Source organism: Aethalodelphis obliquidens, unplaced genomic scaffold (genome assembly GCF_003676395.1).
Source record: "Aethalodelphis obliquidens isolate GAN/ISIS:26980383/991018 unplaced genomic scaffold, ASM367639v1 scaffold80, whole genome shotgun sequence".
Lineage (NCBI taxonomy): Eukaryota > Metazoa > Chordata > Mammalia > Artiodactyla > Delphinidae > Aethalodelphis > Aethalodelphis obliquidens.
Genome location: NW_020838024.1, coordinates 6,911,211 through 6,930,624, shown reverse-complemented (window position 1 = coordinate 6,930,624; position 19,414 = coordinate 6,911,211). Strand labels below are relative to the sequence as shown.

At 40.8% G+C, this 19,414-nt stretch overlaps 1 pseudogene across 1 annotated transcript; it reads left to right on the top strand.

The window, feature by feature from the left end:
- Positions 1–748: 748 nt before the first annotated feature.
- Positions 749–1,374, top strand: LOC113612630 (high mobility group protein B3 pseudogene; annotated as a pseudogene). The gene has a single exon (XR_003429908.1). The product of XR_003429908.1 is annotated as a high mobility group protein B3 pseudogene (transcript).
- The last annotated feature ends 18,040 nt before the right edge of the window (positions 1,375–19,414 follow it).

The window sequence follows — 19,414 nt, the reverse complement described above, 5'->3', positions numbered from 1 at the left end:
ATAAGGTACAGAACTACTGCAGAAGCCACAGTGATACAGAATTTTTGCAAGAAAGAGAAGACATGGGGAGCTAGGAAGAAATATCTTCCACTTCACAGCTGTAAGGAAAGTGAGATGTAAGAGTAAATACAACCTCCATTAGGGATGGATGCTGGAAACATGGGACTACCTAGTTTCTTTTAAGACTAGCATGTAAAGAGAAACTCCCGAAACAAGATTAAGATTATAGGAGACTGTTTATTAAAGAAAGAGAGACTCAATCAAATATTATAAATAATTTAACTAGAAATTACTAGTTATAAATACATTTAAGAAAAGATAAAATTGAGAGATTTATTTTAAAAAAATATTGGCACTTAGGAGAGAAGATCAAGATGGTGGAGTAGGAGGATGTGGAACTCACCTCCCCCAACGAACACATCAAAAATACATCTACAGGGCTTCCCTCGTGGCGCAGTGGTTGAGAGTCCGCCTGCCGATGCAGGGCACACGGGTTCGTGCACCGGTCCGGGAAGATCCCACATACCGCGGAGCGGCTGGGCCCGTGAGCCATGGCCGCTGAGCCTGCGTGTCCCAAGCCTGTGTTCCGCAACGGGAGAGGCCACAACAGTGAGAGGCCCACGTACCGCAAAACAAACAAACAAACAAAAACACATCTACAGCGGAGTCCACTGGCCAATCAGGCGGCTCTCGTGCAGGCAGCTAGCGCCAGGCTGTGGAGCGCTGAGCCGCGTGTCGTGCCCTGCGCTGCCCAGACTAGCGAACAATACAGTCAAGATGGCTAAAGGTGATCCCAAGAAACCAAAGGGCAAGATGTCTGCTTATGCTTTCTTTGTGAAGACGTGCAGAGAGGAACATAAGAAGAAAAACCCCGAGGTCCCTGTCAATTTTGCAGAATTTTCCAAGAAATGCTCTGAGAGGTGGAAGACAACGTCTGGGAAAGAGAAGTCTAAATTTGATGAAATGGTAAAGGCAGATAAAGTGCACTATGATCGGGAAATGAAGGATTACGGACCAGCTAAGGGAGGCAAGAAGAAGAAGGACCCAAATGCCCCCAAGAGGCCACCGTCTGGACTTTGCCTGTTCTGTTCTGAATTCCGCCCCAAGATCAAATCTACAAACCCTGGCATCTCTACTGGAGATGTGGCAAAGAAGCTGGGTGAGATGTGGAATAACTTAAGTGACAGCGAGAAGCAGCCATGCATCAACAAGGCAGCAAAGTTGAAGGAGAAATACGAGAAGGATGCCGCAGACTGTAAGTCTAAAGGGAACTTTGATGGTGCCAAGGGTCCTGCTAAAGTTGCCCGGAAAAAGGTGGAAGAGGAAGATGAAGAAGATGAGGACGAAGAAGAGGAGGAGGAAGAGGATGAATAAAAAAAAATACTGTTGACCTGTCTCCTTGTGAATACCTTAGAGTAGGGAGCGCTGTGATTGACACACCTCTCGCCCGGGACGTGTCTCTTGCCCCCATTAGGTAGAATTACCCTGTTGGATCATGATCATATCGTAGTCTCTCAAAGTGCTCTAGCAATTGTCAGTGGTTTACATGAAGTGGCCATGGGTGTCTGGAGCACCCGGAAACTGTATCAAAGTCGTACATATTTCCAAACATTTTTAAAATGAAAAGGCTCTCGTGTTCTCACTCTGTGCACTTTGCTGTTGGTGTGACAAGGCATTTAAAGATGTTTCTGGCATATTCTTTTTTTTGGTTGTTTTTTATTTGTGAGGTGGTGTGTTAACTCTATGGTCATTGGCTAGGAATCCTGAGTTCTCAACTGTACATATCTATAGTTTGTAAAAAGAACAAAGCAACCGAGACACACTCTTGACGCTCCTTGCTTGGCGTGGAGGCTGTAGGAGCGATGCCTTCCGGAGGGGCCGTAGCTCAGGGCGTGCACTGTGGGGCTGGACCTGTGGACACTGCAGTGGGCATCGATTTAGCTTCAGGTTGTCTTGTTTCTGTATATAGAGACATAGCATCCCGCTGCCATTCTTAGCTGTGGAAAAGGTGGGGGTCAGCTGGCATGAGACGTGTTTTGGATCCTTTTAAGTTGAAGTGCGGTAGTTTTAAACTGTTTGTTTTTTAAACAAACCACAGAACTCTTCATTGTCAGCAAAGCCAAGAGCCACTGCATTGATGAAAGTTCAAGAACCTTCTGTACTAAACACTATCTGCAATGTTCTGGGTTTTTTTTTTTTTTTGTATGTTTAGAATGCTGAAATGTTTTTGAAGTGAAATAAATAGTATTACATTAAAAAAAAAACCTCTACATGTGGAACAATTCTGACTGAAAACTAACTGAAGATTAGCAGAAAGACTTCTCTACAACCAAGGCTATAAGAAAGACCCACGCTGAACTGAGTAGGAAGGGAAGAGAACCAATCAGGTTGGTTGTCCTGGGAGAGGACTCAGAAGAGGAGGGGGATTACACAGATAGAGATCCTCCCTGGGGAGTGATTGGTTTGAGCTACATATTGGGCACCCCAGACCTGGGGCCCAAAACCAGGAAGACGAGTTCCCTTGGCTGGAGGGCTGGCAGGACTAACATGAGGGCTGTAGGAAGCCTGAACCCCACTAGTGAGGAGTGCACACATACTTGGTTACTCCTGAGACAGGGCAGAGAGGGAGGATTGAAACTGCACAGGACGCTGCCTGATTTTTCTCAACCAGCCCAGCACATACCACAGCCTGAACCAATAGCCCACTGTGGATGCTTGCTTCTCAGTGCAGCTCTACACTGGGGCAAGGACTGCCGTGGCCGAGGGAAACCTCAGCTGTGAGGGACAAAGGTAGCTTAGACTAGGAGCAGCATCTGAGCAGGGTGGGGACAGCCATCACTGGTGCTCACACAGGTGGCACATCAGAATCAGCCCAGGTTCCTGACTGCAGCCAGCACAGCCACAGCCCCTGCCCAGATCCATGCTGAGCCACCTGCACTAGTCCCTCTTGCTCAACACTGCTCCCCTCTGGGGTAAGGGTGCTAGTGCAGAGAGAGGGGAGAGCACACGCTTAAAGAGAAAAGAACCAGCTTGAACCAAACCCTCAGGGCTTCTGACCAGTAACGTGGGACCTGCCCCCGTCCCCCATAGGGTGGTCTGCCCAGTAAGCAGAAAAGAAGCCCCTGCTCACAGCTGGCTCTGGCTGTAGCCCCTCCATCTTCAGTCCCACCTACTGCCGAGGTGATACTTGCCAGCATATCCTGGGGAAAGACACGACTTGTGTTCATATCAGATCCAGCTCTCCTACCAATGCCACTGGGCACAGAGACAGTATAGGGACACTCCCACACATGGACACCTCTTCAAGACCACAACAGGTAATGGTTTCACTTACTTTCATACAGACAGAGAAAGCTGAGCAAAAGTAGAAGACAGAGGAATATGTTTCAATCGAAAGAACAAGAGAAAAACCCTGGGGGGAAAAAGAAAAAAACTGCTAAGAAAAAGAAAGAAAGAATTTACCAGCTAAATAGGTAAAAGCATTAGTAATAAGAATGCTAACCAAGGATCCAAGCTTCAAGATGGCGGAAGAGTAAGAAGTGGAGATCACCTTCCTCCCCACAGATACATCAGAAATACATCTACACGTGGAACAACTCCTACAGAACATCTACTGAACGCTGGCGGAAGACCTCAGACCTCCCAAAAGGCAAGAAACTCCCCACATACCTGGGTAGGGCAAAAGAAAAAAGAAAAAACAGAGACAAAAGAATAGGGACGGAACCTGTACCAGCGCGAGGGAGCTGTGAAGGGGGAAAGGTTTCCACACGCTAGGAAGCCCCTTCGCAGGCGGAGACTGCGGGTGGCGGAGGGGGAAGCTTCAGAGCCTCGCAGGAGAGGGCAGCCACAGGAGTGTGGAGGGCAAAGCGGAGAGATTCCCGCGCAGAGGATGGATGCTGACCAGCACTCACCAGCCCGAGAGGCTTGTCTGCTCACCTGCCGGGGCGGGCAGGGGCTGGGAGCTGAGGCTCGGGCTTCGGTCGGAGCGCAGGAAGAGGACTGGGGTTGGCAGCGTGAACACAGCCTGAAGGGGTTAGTGCACCACGGCTAGCCGGGAGGGAGTCCGAGAAAAAGTCTGGACCTGCTGAAGAGGCAAGAGACTTTTTCTTCCCTCTTTGTTTCCTGGTGCGCGAGGAGAGGGGATTAAGAGCGCTGCTTAAAGGAGCTCCAGAGACAGGCATGAGCCGCAGCTAAAAGCGCGGACCCCAGAGACGGGCATGAGACGCTACGGCTGCTGCTGCCGCCACCAAGAAGCATGTGTGCGAGCACAGGTCACTCTCCACACCCCCCTTCCAGGGAGCCTGTGCAGCCCGCCACTGCCAGGGTCCCGGGATCCAGGGACAACTCCCCGGGGAGAACGCATGGTGCGCCTCATGCTGGTGCAACGTCACGCTGGCTTCTGCCACCACACGCTCACCCTGCATTCCATACCCTTCCCTTCCCCCGGCTTGAGTGAGCCAGAGCCCCCAAATCAGCTGCTCCTTTAACCCCATCCTGTCTGAGCGAAGAACAGATGCCCTCCAGTGACCTACAGGCAGAGGCAGGGCCAAATCCAAAGCTGAACCCCAGGAGCTGTGCGAACAAAGAAGAGAAAGGGAAATCTCTCCCAGCAGCCTCAGGAGCAGTGCATTAGATCTCCACAATCAACTTGATAAACCCTGCTTCTGTGGAATACCTGAATAGACAATGAATCATCCCAAATTGAGGTGGTGGACTTTGGGAGCAATGAGATATATATATATATATATATATATATATATATATTTTTTTTTTTTTTTTTCTCCTTTTTCTCTTTTTGTGAGTGTGTATGTGTATGCTTCTGTATGTGACATTGTCTGTATAGCTTTGCTTTTACCATTTCTCCTCGGGTTCTGTCTGTCCCTTTTTTGTTTTGTTTTGTTTTGTTTTTTAGTATAGTTTTTACTGCATGTTATCATTGGTGGATTTGTTTTCTGGTTTGGTTGCTCTCTTCTTTCATTCATTCTTTCTTTTTTTTATTACTTTAAAATATTTTTTAATAATTATTTTTTATTTTAATAACTTTATTTTAATTTATTTTTTCTTTCTTTCTTTCTTTTTTCCTCCCTTTTTTTCTGAGCTGTGTGGATGACAGGGTCTTGGTGCTCCAGCTGGGCGTCAGGCCTGTGCCTCTGAGGTGGGAGAGCTGAGTTCAGGACATTGGTCCACCAGAGACCTCCCAGCTCCACGTAATATCAAATGGCGAAAATCTCACAGAGATCTCCATCTCAACGCCAAGACCCAGCTCCACTCAATGACCAGCAAGCTACAGTGTTGGACACCGCACGCCAAACAACTAGCAAGACAGGAACATATCCCAACCATTAGCAGAGAGGCTGCCTAAAATCATAATAAGGTCACAGACACCCCAAAGCACACCATCGGAGGCTGACCTGCCCATCAGAAAGAAAAGATCCAGCCTCAACCACCAGAACTCAGGCACTAGTCCCCTCCACCAGGAAGCCTACACAACCCACTGAACGAACCTTAGCCACTGGGGGCAGACACCAAAAACAACAGGAACTACGAACCTGTAGCCTGTGAAAAGGAGACCCCAAACACAGTAAGTTAAGCAAAATGAGAACACAGAGCAACACACAGCAGATTAAGGAGCAAAGTAAAAACCCACCTGACCAAACAAATGACAAGCAAATAGGCAGTCTACCTGAAAAAGAATTCAAAATAATGATAGTAAAGATGATCCAAAATCTTGGAAGTAGAACGGAGAAAATACAAGAAACGTTTAACAAGGACCTAGAAGAACTAAACAGCAAACAAACAATGATGAACAACAAAATAAATGAAATTAAAAATTCTCTAGAAGGAATCAATAGCAGAATAACTGAGGCAGAAGAATGGATAAGTGACCTGGAAGATAAAATAGTGGAAATAACTACTGTAGAGCAGAAGAAAGAAAAAGGAATGAAAAGAATAGAGAACAGTCTCAGAGAACTCTGGGACAACATTATACACACCAATATTCGAATTATAGGGATCCCAGAAGAAGAAGAGAGACAGAAAGGGACTGAGAAAATATTTGAAGAGATTATAGTTGAAAACTTCGTAATATGGGAAAGGAAATAGTCAATCAACTCCAGGAAGCACAGAGCCCCATACAGGAAAAATCCAAGGAGAAAAATGCCAAGACACATATTAATCAAACTATCAAAAATTAAATACAAAGAAAAAATATTGGGCTTCCCTGGTGGCGCAGTGGTTGAGAATCTGCCTGCCAATGCAGGGGACACGGGTTCGAGCCCTGGTCTGGGAAGATCCCACATCCCACATATTTGTTGCTAGTGGAGCAACTAGCCCCGTGAGCCATAATTAGTGAGACTGCACATCTGGAGCCTGTGCTCTGCAACAAGAGAGGCCGCGATAGTGAGAGGCCCGCGCACCGCGATGAGGAGTGGCCCCCACTTGCCACAACTGGAGAAAGCCTCGCACAGAAACAAAGAGCCAACACAGCCATAAATAAATAAATAAAATTTAAAAAAGAAAAAGAAAAAATATTAAAAGCAGCAAGGGAAAAGCAACAAATAACATACAAGGGAATCCCCATAAGGTTAATAGCTGATCTTTCAGCAGAAGCTCTGCAAGCCAGAAGGGAGTGGCAGGACATATTTAAAGTGATGAAAGGGAAAAAACTACAACCAAGATTACTCTACGCAGAAAGGATCTCATTCAGATTTGATGGAGAAATTAAAACATTTAGAGACAAACAAAGCTAACAGAATATATCACCACCAAACCAATTTTACAGCAAATGGTAAAGGTACTTCTCTAGGCAGGAAACACAAGAAAAGGAAAAGAGCTACAATAACAAACCCAAATTAATTAAGAAAATGGTAATAGGAACACACATATCAATAATTACCTTAAATGTAAATGCTCCCACCAAAAGACACACACTGGCTGAATGGATACAAAAACAAGACCCATATATATGCTGTCTACAAGAGACCCACTTCAGGCCTAGAGACACATACAGACTGAAAGTGAGGGGATGAAAAAGGTATTCCATGCAAATGGAAATCAAAAGAGAGCTGGAGTAGCACTTCTCATAACAGACAAAAAAGACTTTAAAACAAAGACTATTACAAGAGACAAAGAAGGACACTACATAATGATCAAGGGATCAATCCAAAAAGAAGATATAACAATTGTAAATATTTATGTACCCAACACAGGAGCACCTCAATACATAAGGCAAATGCTAACAGCCATGAAAGAGGAAATCGACAGTAACACAGTCATAGTAGGGGACTTTAACACCCCACGTTCACCAACGGACAGATCATCCAAAATGAAAATAAACAACAAAACACAAGCTTTAAATGAAACATTAAACAAGATGGACTTAATTGATATTTATAGGACAGTCCATCCAAAAACAAGAGAATACACTTTCTTCTCAGGTGCTCATGAAACATTCTACAGGATAGATCATACCTTGGGTCAAAAATCAAGCCTTGTAAATTTAAGATAATTGAAATCATATCAAGTAACTTTTCCAACCACAACGTTACGAGACTAGATAACAATTACAGGAAAAAAATCTGTAAAAATTACAAATACGTGGAGGCTAAACAAAACACTACTTAATAACCAGGAGATCACTGAAGAAATCAAAGAGGAAAACAAAAAATACCTAAAACAAATGACAATGAAAACACGACGACCCAAAACCTAGGGGATGCAGCAAAAGCAGTTCAAAGAGGGAAGTTTATAACAATATAATCCTACCTTAAGAAACAAGAAACATCTGAAATATACAACCTAACCTTATTAAACCTAAAGTAATTAGAGAAAGAACAAAAATACCCTAAAGTTAGCAGAGGAAAGAAATCATAAAGATCAGATCAGAAATAAAAAAAAAAATGAAGGAGGGTTTCCCTGGTGGCGCAGTGGTTGAGAGTCCGCTTGCCGATGCAGGGGACATCGGTTCGTGCCCCAGTCTGGGAAGATCCCACATGCCACGGAGCGGCTGGGACTGTCAGCCATGGCTGCTGAGCCTGCACATCCGGAGCCTGTGCTCCGCAACGGGAGAGGCCACAACAGTGAGAGGCCTGCGTACCGCCAAAAAAACAAACAAAAAAAAGGAAATGAAGTAAACAATACAAAAGATCTATAAAACTACAAGCTGGTTCTTTGAGAAGATAAACAAAATTGATAAACCATTAGCCAAACTCATCAAGAAAAAAAGGGAGAAGACTCAAATCAATAGAATTAGAAATGAAAAAGAAGTAACAACTGACACTGCAGAAATACAAAGTATCGTGAGAGATTACTACAAGCAATTCTATGCCAATAAAATGGACAACCTGGAAGAAATGGACAAATTCTTAGGAAAGCACAACCTTCCCAGACTGCACCAGGAAGAAATAGCAAACATAAACAGACCGATCACAAGCACTGATATTGAAACTGTGATTAAAAATCTTTCAACAAACAAAAGCCCAGGACCAGATGGCTTCACAGGCAAATTCTATCAACATTTAGAGAAGAGCTAACACCTAACCTTCTCAAAGTCTTCCAAAATATAGTAGAGGGAGGAACACTCCCAAACTCATTCTACAACGCCACCATCACGCTAATACCAAAACCAGACAAAGATGTCACAAAGAAAGAAAACTACTGGCCAATATCACTGATGAACATAGATGCAAAAACCCTCAACAAAATACTAGCAAACAGAATCCAACAGCACATTAAAAGGATCATACACCATGATCAAGTGGGTTTTATCCCAGGATTGCAAGGATTCTTCAATATAAGCCAATCAATCAATGTGATACACCATATTAACCAATTGAAGAATAAAAACCATATGATCATCTCAATCGATGCAGAGAAAGCTTTTGACAAAATTCAACCACCATTTATGATAAAAAAAACCTCCAGAAAGTAGGCATAGAGGGAACTTACCTCAAGATAATAAAGGCCATATATACGACAAACCCACAGCCAACATCATCCTCAATGGTGAAAAACTGAAACCATTCCCACTAAGATCAGGAACAAGACAAGGTTGCCCACTCTCACCACTCTTATTCAACATAGTTTTGGAAGTTGTAGCCACAGCAATCAGACAAGAAAAAGAAATCGGAAAAGAAGAATGAAGGCTGTCACTGTTTGCAGATGACATGACAGTACACATAGAAAATCCTAAATATGGTACCAGAAACCTACTAGAGCTAATCAATGAATATGGTAAGGTAGCAGGACACAAAATTAATGTACAGAAATCTCCTGCATTCCTATATACTAATGATGAAAAATCTGAAAATGAAATTAAGGAAACACTCCCATTTACCACTGCAACAAAAAGAATAAAATACCTAGGAATAAAGCTACCTAAGGTGACAAAATACCTGTATGCAGAAATGTATAAGGCACTGATGAAAGAAATTAAAGATGATACAAACAGATGGAGAAATATAACATGTTCTTGGATCAGAAGAGTCAGTATTGTGAAAATGACTATACTACCCAAAGCAATGTACAGACTCAATGCAATCCCTATCAAACTATAAATGGCATATTTCACAGAACTAGAACAAGAAATTTCACATTTGTATGGAAAGACAAAAGACCCCGAATAGACAAAACAATCTTGAGAAAGAAAAATGGAGCTGGAGGAATCAGGCTCCCTAACTTCAGACTATACTACAAAGCTACAGTAATCAAGGCAGTATGGTACTGGCACACAAAGAGAAATATAGATCAGTGGAACAGGATAGAAAGCCCAGAGATAAACTCATGCACATATGGTCACCTTATCTTTGATAAAGGAGGCAAGAATATACAATGGAGAAAAGACAGCCTCTTCAATAAGTGGTGCTGGAAAAACTGGACAGCTACCTGTAAAAGAATGAAATTAGAACACTTCCTAACACCATAAACAAAAATAAACTCAAAATGGATTAAAGACCTAAATGTAAGGTCAGCCACTATCAAACTCTTAGAGGAAAACATAGGCAGAACACTCTATGACATAAATCACAGCAAGATCCTTTATGACCCACCTCCTAGAGAAATGGAAATAAAAACAAAAATAAACAAATGGGACCTAATGAAACTTAAAAGCTTTTGCACAGCAAAGGAAACCATAAACAAGATGAAAAGACAACACTCAGAATGGGAGAAAATATTTGCTAATGAAGCAACTGACAAAGGATTAATCTCCAAAATTTACAAGCAGCTCATGCAGCTCAATATCAAACAAACAAACAACCGAATCCAAAAATGGGCTGAAAACCCAAATAAACATTTCTCCAAAGAAGATATACAGATTGCCAATAAACACATGAAAGAATGCTCAACATCATTAATCATTAGAGAAATACAAATCAAAACTACAATGAGATATCATCTCACACCATTCAGAATGGCCATCATCAAAATATCTACAAACAACAAATGCTGGAGAGGGTGTGGAGAAAAGGGAACTCTCTTGCACTGTTGGTGGGAATGTAAATTGATACAGCCACTATGTAGAACAGTATGGAGGTGCCTTAAAAAACTAAAAATAGAACTACCATATGACCCAGCAATCCCACTACTGGGCCTATACCCTGAGAAAATCATAATTCAAAAAGAGTCATGTACCACAATGTTCACTGCCGCTCTATTTACAATAGCCAGGACATGGAAGCAACCTAAGTGTCCATAAGCAGATTAATGGATAAAGAAGATGTGGCACATATATACAATGGAATATTGTTCTGCCATAAAAAGAAACGAGATTGAGTTATTTGTAGTGAGGTGGATGGACCTAGAGTCTGTCATACAGAGTGAAGTAAGTCAGAAAGAGAAAAACAAATACTGTATGCTAACACATATATATGGAATTTAAGGGAAAAAATGGTCATGAAGAACCTAGGGGCAGGACGGGAATAAAGATGCAGACCTAGTAGAGAATGGATTTGAGAACACGGAGAGGGGGAAGGGTGAGCTGGGACAAAGTGAGAGAGTAGCATGGACATATATACACTACCAAATTTTAAAAAGATAGCTAGTGGGAAGCAGCTGCTTAGCACAGGGAGATCAGCTCGGTGCTTTGTGACCACCTAGAGGGGTGGGATGGGGAGGGTGGGAGGGAGGGAGACACAAGAGGGAAGAGATATGGGGATATATGTATATGTATAGCTGATCCACTTTGTTATAAAGCAGAAACTAACACATCATTGTAAAGCAATTATACTCCAAAAAGATGTTAAAAAATAAAAATAAATAAAAAATTTAAAAAAAAGAATACTTAGGGAAAAGAATGGATGAACCATTGGGAATTTTAACAAGGACCTAGAAAATATAAAATAGAACCAGTCACCACTGAAGAATACAATAAATGCAGGAATTTACACTAGAAGGAATTAACAGCAGACTATGTGCTACAGAAGTACATGTACGTGATCTGGTAGACAGAATAATGGACGTCACTCAGTCAGAAAAACAACAACAAAAATTTAACAAACGAGAACAGTTTAAGGGACCTTCAAGATAACATCAAGTATTCCAGCATTCACAGTATAGGGGTCCCAGAAGGGGAAGAGAGAGAAAAAGGGGATGAAAACATTTTCACTAAAACCAGGAACAAGACAGAGATGCCAACTTTCGCCACTTCTAATTAACATAGTGTTGGAAGTCCTAAACACAGCAATCATATAAGAAAAAGAAATATAAGGAATCCAAATTTCAAGGGAAGTAAAACTCACTACTTGCTGATGACATAACACTATACATAGAAATCCCTAAAGTCTCCAATCAAAAACTATTAGAATTCATAAATAAATTCAGTTAAGTTGCAGGATACAAGATCAATATTCATGCTGGTGTGATGAATTGGGAGATTGGGATTGACATGTATACGGTGATGTGTATAAAATGGATGAGTAATAAGAACCTGCTGTATAAAAAAATAAATAAGATAAAATTCAAAAGAAAAGAGAAGAATGAGAGAAAATATTTGCAAATGATATATCTGGTTAGGGATTAATATTCAGAATGTGTAAAGAACTCCTACAACTCAACAACAAAGAACCAACTTTTATAGAAAGAACCAACTTGCACAGACATTTCTCCAAAGAAGATATACAGATGGCTAATAAGCACATGAAAAGATATTCAACATCATTAATCACTAGGGAAATGCAAATCAAAACTACAATGATACTGCTTCACACCCATTAGGATGGCCATTATCAAAAAAAGCAGAAAATAACAAAGTGTTGGTGAGGATGTGGAGAAATTGGAACCCTTCTGCATTGCTGATGGGAATGTAAACAGGTACAGCTGCTGTGGAAAACAGTTTGATGGTTCATCAAAAAGTTAAACATAGAATATGATCCAAAATCCCACTTCTAGGTCTCTACCCAAAAGAATGGAAAGCAGGGACTCAAACAGACACTGCAACACCACTGTTCATAGCAACATTATTAACAATAGCCAAAAGGTGAAAACAGCCCAAATGTCCATTGGTGGATGAAGGATAAACAAAATGTGGTAAATCCATACAATGAAAAATTATTCACCCTTAAACAGGAATGAAATTCTAATACATGCTGCAACATGGATGAACATTGAAAACATTATGCTAAGTGAAAGAAGCCAGACACAAAAGGACTAGTATTGTGTGATTCCACTTAATATGAGGTGCCTAGACTAGGCAAATTCATAGACACAGGAGGTAGAATGGTGGTTGCCAGGGGCTGGAGGAAAGGCAGGGAATAAGGAGTTACTAATAGGTACAGACTTTCACTTTGGGGTGATGCAAAGCTCTAGAGATGGATTGTGGTAATGGTTGCATAACAATGTGAATATACTTAATTGTACAATTGAAAATGGTTAAAGTGGTAAAAAAAAAGAAAAAAGGAAAGAAAGAAAAAGAATAATATTCAGAAATCTGTTGCTTTTCTATGCACTAATAATGAACTATCAGAAAGAGAAAGCAAGAAAACAATCCCATTTACAATTGCATCAAAAAGAAAAAAATACCTAGGAATAAACTTAACTGGAGGTGAAAGATCTATACTGTAAAAACTATAAGACACTGATGAAGGAAATTGAGGATGCTAAAGAGAAATGGAAAAATACCCGGTGTTCATCGATGAGAAGAATTAATATTGTTAAAATGTCCATTGCAATCATAGCAATCTGCAGATTTAATGTAACCCCTATCAAATTACCCATGACGTTTTTCACAGAACTAGAACAAATAATTTTAAAATTTGTATAGAAACACAAAAGACCCTGAATAGCCAAAACAACCTTGAGAAAGAAGAAGAGAGCTGGAGGAATCACACTCCCTGACTTCAGACTATATTACAAAGCTACAGTCATCAAAACAGTATGGTACTGGCACAAAAACAGACATATAGATCAACAGAACAGGATAAAAAGGCCAGAAATAAACCCACACACTTATGGTCAATTAATCTATGACAAAAGAGGCAAATATACACTGGAGAAAAGACAGTCTCTTCAATAAGTGGTGCTGGGAAAACTGCACAGCTACACATAAAAGAGTGAAATTAGAACACTCTCTAATACCATATACAAAAGTAAACTCAAAATGGATTAAACACCTAAATGTAAGACCTGAAACCATAAAGCTCCTAGAGGAAAACAGAGGCAGAACACCCTTTGACATAAATTACAGCAATAGTTTTCTGGATTTGTCTCCTAAAGTAAAAGATTAAAAAAAGCAAAAATAAGCAAATGAGACCTAATTAAACTAAAAGCTTTTTCACAGCAAAAGAAACCATCAACAAAATGAAAAGACAACCTACTGAATGGGAGAAAATATATGCAAATGATATGACTGATAAGGGATTAATATCCAACATATATAAACAGCTCATACAACTCAATATCAAAAAAGCAAACAACCTGATTCAATAATAGGCAGAAAAACTGAATAGATAGTTTTCCAAAGAGGAAATGCAGATGGCCAACAGGCACATGAAAAGATGCTGAACATCACTAATCATCACAGAAATGCACATCAAAACCACACTGAGATATCACCTCACACCTGTCAGAAAGGTTACCATCAAAAAGACCACAAATAGCAAATGTTGGCAAGGATATGGAGAAAAGGGAACCCTCGTACGCTGTTAGTGGGAATGAAAATTGGTGCACCCACTGTGGAAGACTGTATGGGGGTTTCTCAAAAAACTAAAAATAGAACGACCAAATGACCCAGCAATTCCACTCCTGGGTGTATATCCAAAAAAACTCCAAAACACTAATTTGAAAAGATACATGCACCCTAGTGTTCATAGAAGCATTACTTACAATTGCCAAGATGTAGAAACAACCTGTGTCCATCAACAGACGAATGAATAAAGAGGATGTGGTATACATACCACACACACACACACACACATACACACACACACACACAATGGAATACTTCTCAGCCATTAAAAAGGACGAAATTTTGCCATTTGCAGCAACATGCGTGGACTTGGAGGGCATTATGCTAAGTGAAATAAGTCAGAAAAAGATAAATACTGTATGATATCACTTATATGTGGAATCTAAAAGATATGTGGAATCTAAAAATACAACAAAGTAGTGAACATATTAAAGAACCAGAATCACAGATATAGAGAACAGACTAGTGCTTACCAGTGGGGAGAGGAAGGGGGCAATATAGGGGTGGCAGAAGGAGAGGTACAAACTATTGGGTATAAGATAGGCTCAAGGATGTATTGTACAACACAGGTAATATAGCCAATATTTTGTAATAACTGTAAATGAAAAGTAACCTTTAAAGTTGTATATAAAAAACTAAAAATCGAGCTACCATATGATCCTGCAATCCCACTCCTGGGCATATATCCAGAGAAAAACATTGTCTGAAAGGATACATGCATCCCAGTGTTCATTGCAGCACTGTTTACAATAGGCAAGACATGGAGGCAACCTAAATATCCATCGACAGAGGAATGGCTAAAGAAGATGTGGTACATATATACAATGGAATATTATTCAGCCATTAAAAAGAATAATGAGGAACTTCCCTGTTGGCGCAGTGGTTAACACTCATGCTCTCAATGCAGAGGGCCCAGGTTCAATCCCTTGTTGGGGAACTGGATCCCACATGCAGGCTCCCACAGCTAGGGAGCCTGCGAGCCACAACTAAAGGAGTCCACCTGCCACAACTAAGGAGCCCACAAGCTGCAACTAAGACCTGGCACAAACAAATAAATAAATATTTTTTGAAAAAAGAATAATGCCATTTGCAGCAACATGGATGGACCTAGAGATTGTCATACTGAGTGAAGTAAGTCGGACAGAGAAAGAGAAATACCATATGATATCACTTATACACGGAATTGAAAAAGAAATGATATGATGAACTTATTTACAAAACAGAAACAGACTCACAGACTTAGAGAACGAACTTATGGTTACCAGGGGGGAAGGGTGGAGGGAAGGGATAGTTAGGGAATTTGGGATTGACATATACACACTGCTATATTTAAAACGGATAACCAACAAGGACATACTGTATAGCACAGGGAACTCTGCTCAGTATTATGTAACAACCTAAATGGGAAAAGAATTTGAAAAAGAATATATACATGTGTATGTATAACTGAACCACTTTGCTGTACACCTGAAACTACCACAACATTGTTAATCAACTATACTCCAATATAAAATAAAAAGTTAAAAATGAAAAAAATAACGTTGTAGAAAAAAAAAAATCTAGTGCTGTATCAGGTCTTAGCACTCAATAAAAACTCTTTCCACGTCCATTTTTATTGGAATAAATAAATAGTAAAAAGGGGGGAAAGTGTCAGATTGGTTGGTTGGCTTGTCCTTTGTTCCTACAGCTAGCAAATGACAGAACTAAAATGAGAGCCTCTGAATCTCATCCAAGTGCTTTATCCACATCACCAAAATGGCCTGGGTTCCTCGTGTTGGAATGGAATTTTACAAGTATTAACCACGTGCTTGCTTAGAAAAACCGCTATGTTCATCTCAATCTGCCATTTCCTTATCAGGACATAAACAGAAGAGACAATAGAAAGAGTAATGATTTCTTTTCCTCTCCAATACATAGTGCATCTGGAGGTGGATGTGCCATGAAGCTAACAGAGCTGAAGCTTTCAGTTCTCTCACTTTCCAAGGCCCTGGCAGTGTTCACTTGGTCATATGTTTTATAAAATTTATAAAATTGAATACTTGTGCATATGTCTTCTTATATGTCTTCCAAAACTACATAAGCTCTGGGTTCCACAAAACCCTGATCTAGATACACAAAAGCCCCCATGTGTAGCCAATTCTATGAAAATTCCGTTCCAATTTCAAAGAAAACATGATCTTAGCCAACAACAAAGTCACTCTTTGATCCTTTTTTACCAATTATTTTGTAAAGTTTAAAAAGATTGTGATCCCTAATAGATATCATGATCTCCTTAAGAACAGAGGATTCAACTTAGTTCAACAGTTACTTACTCTTCGTCTGGAATTTCTTCCCCCAGGTACCCAAATATCTAACCATATTGCTCCATCATTTCATGCTATTCTCTGTCTAAATGTCATCTCATGGAGATTCCACCCTAAACACTGTATCTAAAGTAGCATACTCCCACCCTGTGCTCTCACACTGTTTTAGTTTTTGTCATAGCACTTGTGACCATGGACATATTTCATATTATTTGTTACATGTGTATTATTTTTGTCCCACCCCTCTCCTATGGAAACTTTGTGAGAAGAGTCATCATGTTTTATTTTATTGATGTCCCATCAATGTCTAAAATAGTGGCTTTTACACTGTAGGCAATCAATAGAAAATTGTGGAGTGAATAAATATTTACAGCACCCATGCCATGTCAGGACTGAGCAAAGCCCTGGGAATTCAGCAGTGAATGAGGCAGATAACTTATTATAGATGTTAATAAGTAATTACCCGTGCAATGAGTACTTCCAACTCAGAGTTACAGGTGCTAATGGAGTGTACTACAAGAGCACTGGCATAGCCTATCGGGTTAAGGAAGACCTCTCTGAGGCAGCAATGTTTATTTTATATGACTTCAGAGGCCTTTGTGCGGTCATTACATGCAAGGGAAAGAAGACAAGGATGTTTTACTCCTTTTTCAACTCATTATAAGCAGAAACCTTCCTAGTATTGGAAAATGTCACCACACCAAACGAAATGTGCTACTTCTGTATAAACTGATTTTTCATATGACAAGAAATAGTCAGACAAGCTGTCAGATCAGTTAATACAACAAATAAAGGGTTAGATTAGTTGAACTTGAATTTATCTACTAACTCAAGGAGACTATAATTAATTACTTTATTCTTTCATTACATAAATATTTATTAAGTACCTACTTAATGTCAGGCATTGAAAAGCTGAAACTCAGAGTGTTGTCTCTGAGAATTTAGAGTATCCTAATTGGGCTCATCTCTTGCTTTCCTGCTATATTTCAGTTCACAGACAACTGTCAGCTAATCTTCACAAATGTCAGTGCTCAAAATAGTCACTAATTCTCCAGTCCAAAAAGCAATCCAAACTCCGTACCTGCCATTAAAGGCCTGCTATTCCTGGCCCTAAACTTACTTCCTAGTGCTAGTCAACTCTAGCTTATGCTGTGATTCTCTGTTTATTGCTCAGAAGTACATGGACAGGAATATGCCCCCTCATTTTTGCTTGTAAACCCTCAGCCTCTGCTTCTCCCAGGCCTTTTCAGCTGTACGGAAATGTGTCTCCATCTGGGAGCTCACCCCTTCCTAATGCCTGAACTAAAGATGGATAATCACCTTATATGATGCAGATGTTGGAAGTGGACTGGGAATAAAATTCCTCCTTGTAAAAGGAGAATCTACTGCTGGCTCCTAACGTGCAACCGTCCTGGGCCATTTGTCATGATGACCCAGAGCTACCACTTCAATTTTTTATTTGAATTTAACGGCCTTGTTAATCCTGGAGTTCTGCTCTGAGCTCTGGCTTTCTTGGCTGGGGCTCTGATCCCCTGCCTGGCTCTTGTCAGGTTCCATCCAAAATAGGTGGGGCTCCTGGGTCCAGATTCTCCTGCCCACAGTGGCTGCATCTGGACTCAGTCCAAAGGGTGGCCTGTGTGGTGGAGACGTAAAGGCCAGAGCTCAGCTGGGCAGAGTTGTCACCTAGAATGAGTAAACATAAGTCATGCCCAGTAGAGTGGTAAGGACAGAGAGGGAAGCCAGGAAGGTGGTAATAAATGGAGCCAAAAACTGCGAGCAAAATGGAGGCCTCCAGGAGCTACTTAGGTACCAGGAAATGAGCTGAGAGGTAAAGTCTTGGGGGAAAAGAGCAAGAGGGAACAGCACCTTTGCCATAATAGGGGCTGGCATGCCCAGTTTGTCTGTTGGTGGGTGCCAGCTTCACGGCTCATTGGTAATGCAGGAGAGGGTGTGCAGCAAACAGCTGCTAGAGGTCTTGTTCCAAGATGGATTGATCATCCGGAAACAAAAAACTGACATCTGCAATCAGCGAACATCACAACTGCCTGGAAAACCCAATTACCTTTCCCTTTAGATATCAAAACACTAAATATGCCCCTGTTCACCATGTCATGCCCTTTAGCCATTTGAGTTGAAAGGCGGTTATTCCACTCAAAACGCTAATCTCGTTGCTTGGTCAGTTTGTGCAGTTTCAATCCCAGCATCCTCACCTTCCTTATATGTTTGTTGCTGAAAACTCATTTGCCTTGGGACCAAGCCTGCACCTGCAGGACAACATGTTCCACCCTATCCACCTGAAAAGTCCTCTTCTCTCTTTTTGCTACTCTTCTGCCTTGGAGATCTAACTCAAGTTTTGTCTCCTTCGTATATCATATATCACTGGAACCATCTCCACGTGGTCTCTGCAGCTACTGAAAACTATAATCCTATTTAAAGATACTTGTTAAGCATTTTATTCATTTAGCATTTATATAGTACTTACTCTGTGCTGGCATTAAGTGTATTACAAATATTAACTCGTTTAATCTTCTTAACAGCACTATGAAGTAAGCATTATTACAGTCTTCATTTTACAGATAAAGGAACTGAGTCATAGAAAGCTTAAATAATTTGCCCAAAGACCCTCAGCTGGTAAGAGCCTGAGCTGAGATTAGAACTGAAGCAATCTAGCTCCAGAGTCTGTGCCCTGAACTACCTACCTTTCTAGGCTGCTTCTCAGATTATGCTGAACTTGCTTTGTAGGCTATACTATAAGTAAACACATAAAAAAGCTAATCCTAGATCCACGGCTTCTTGAAGGTAGAGATTGTGCATGTAGCTTTTCAGTGCCAAGGTTTTGTATATATTATACATATGTCTATCTGTACACACATATGCTCTTTATATACATATATACATGTTTTGCATATATAAGACATCAAGAAATGTTTAT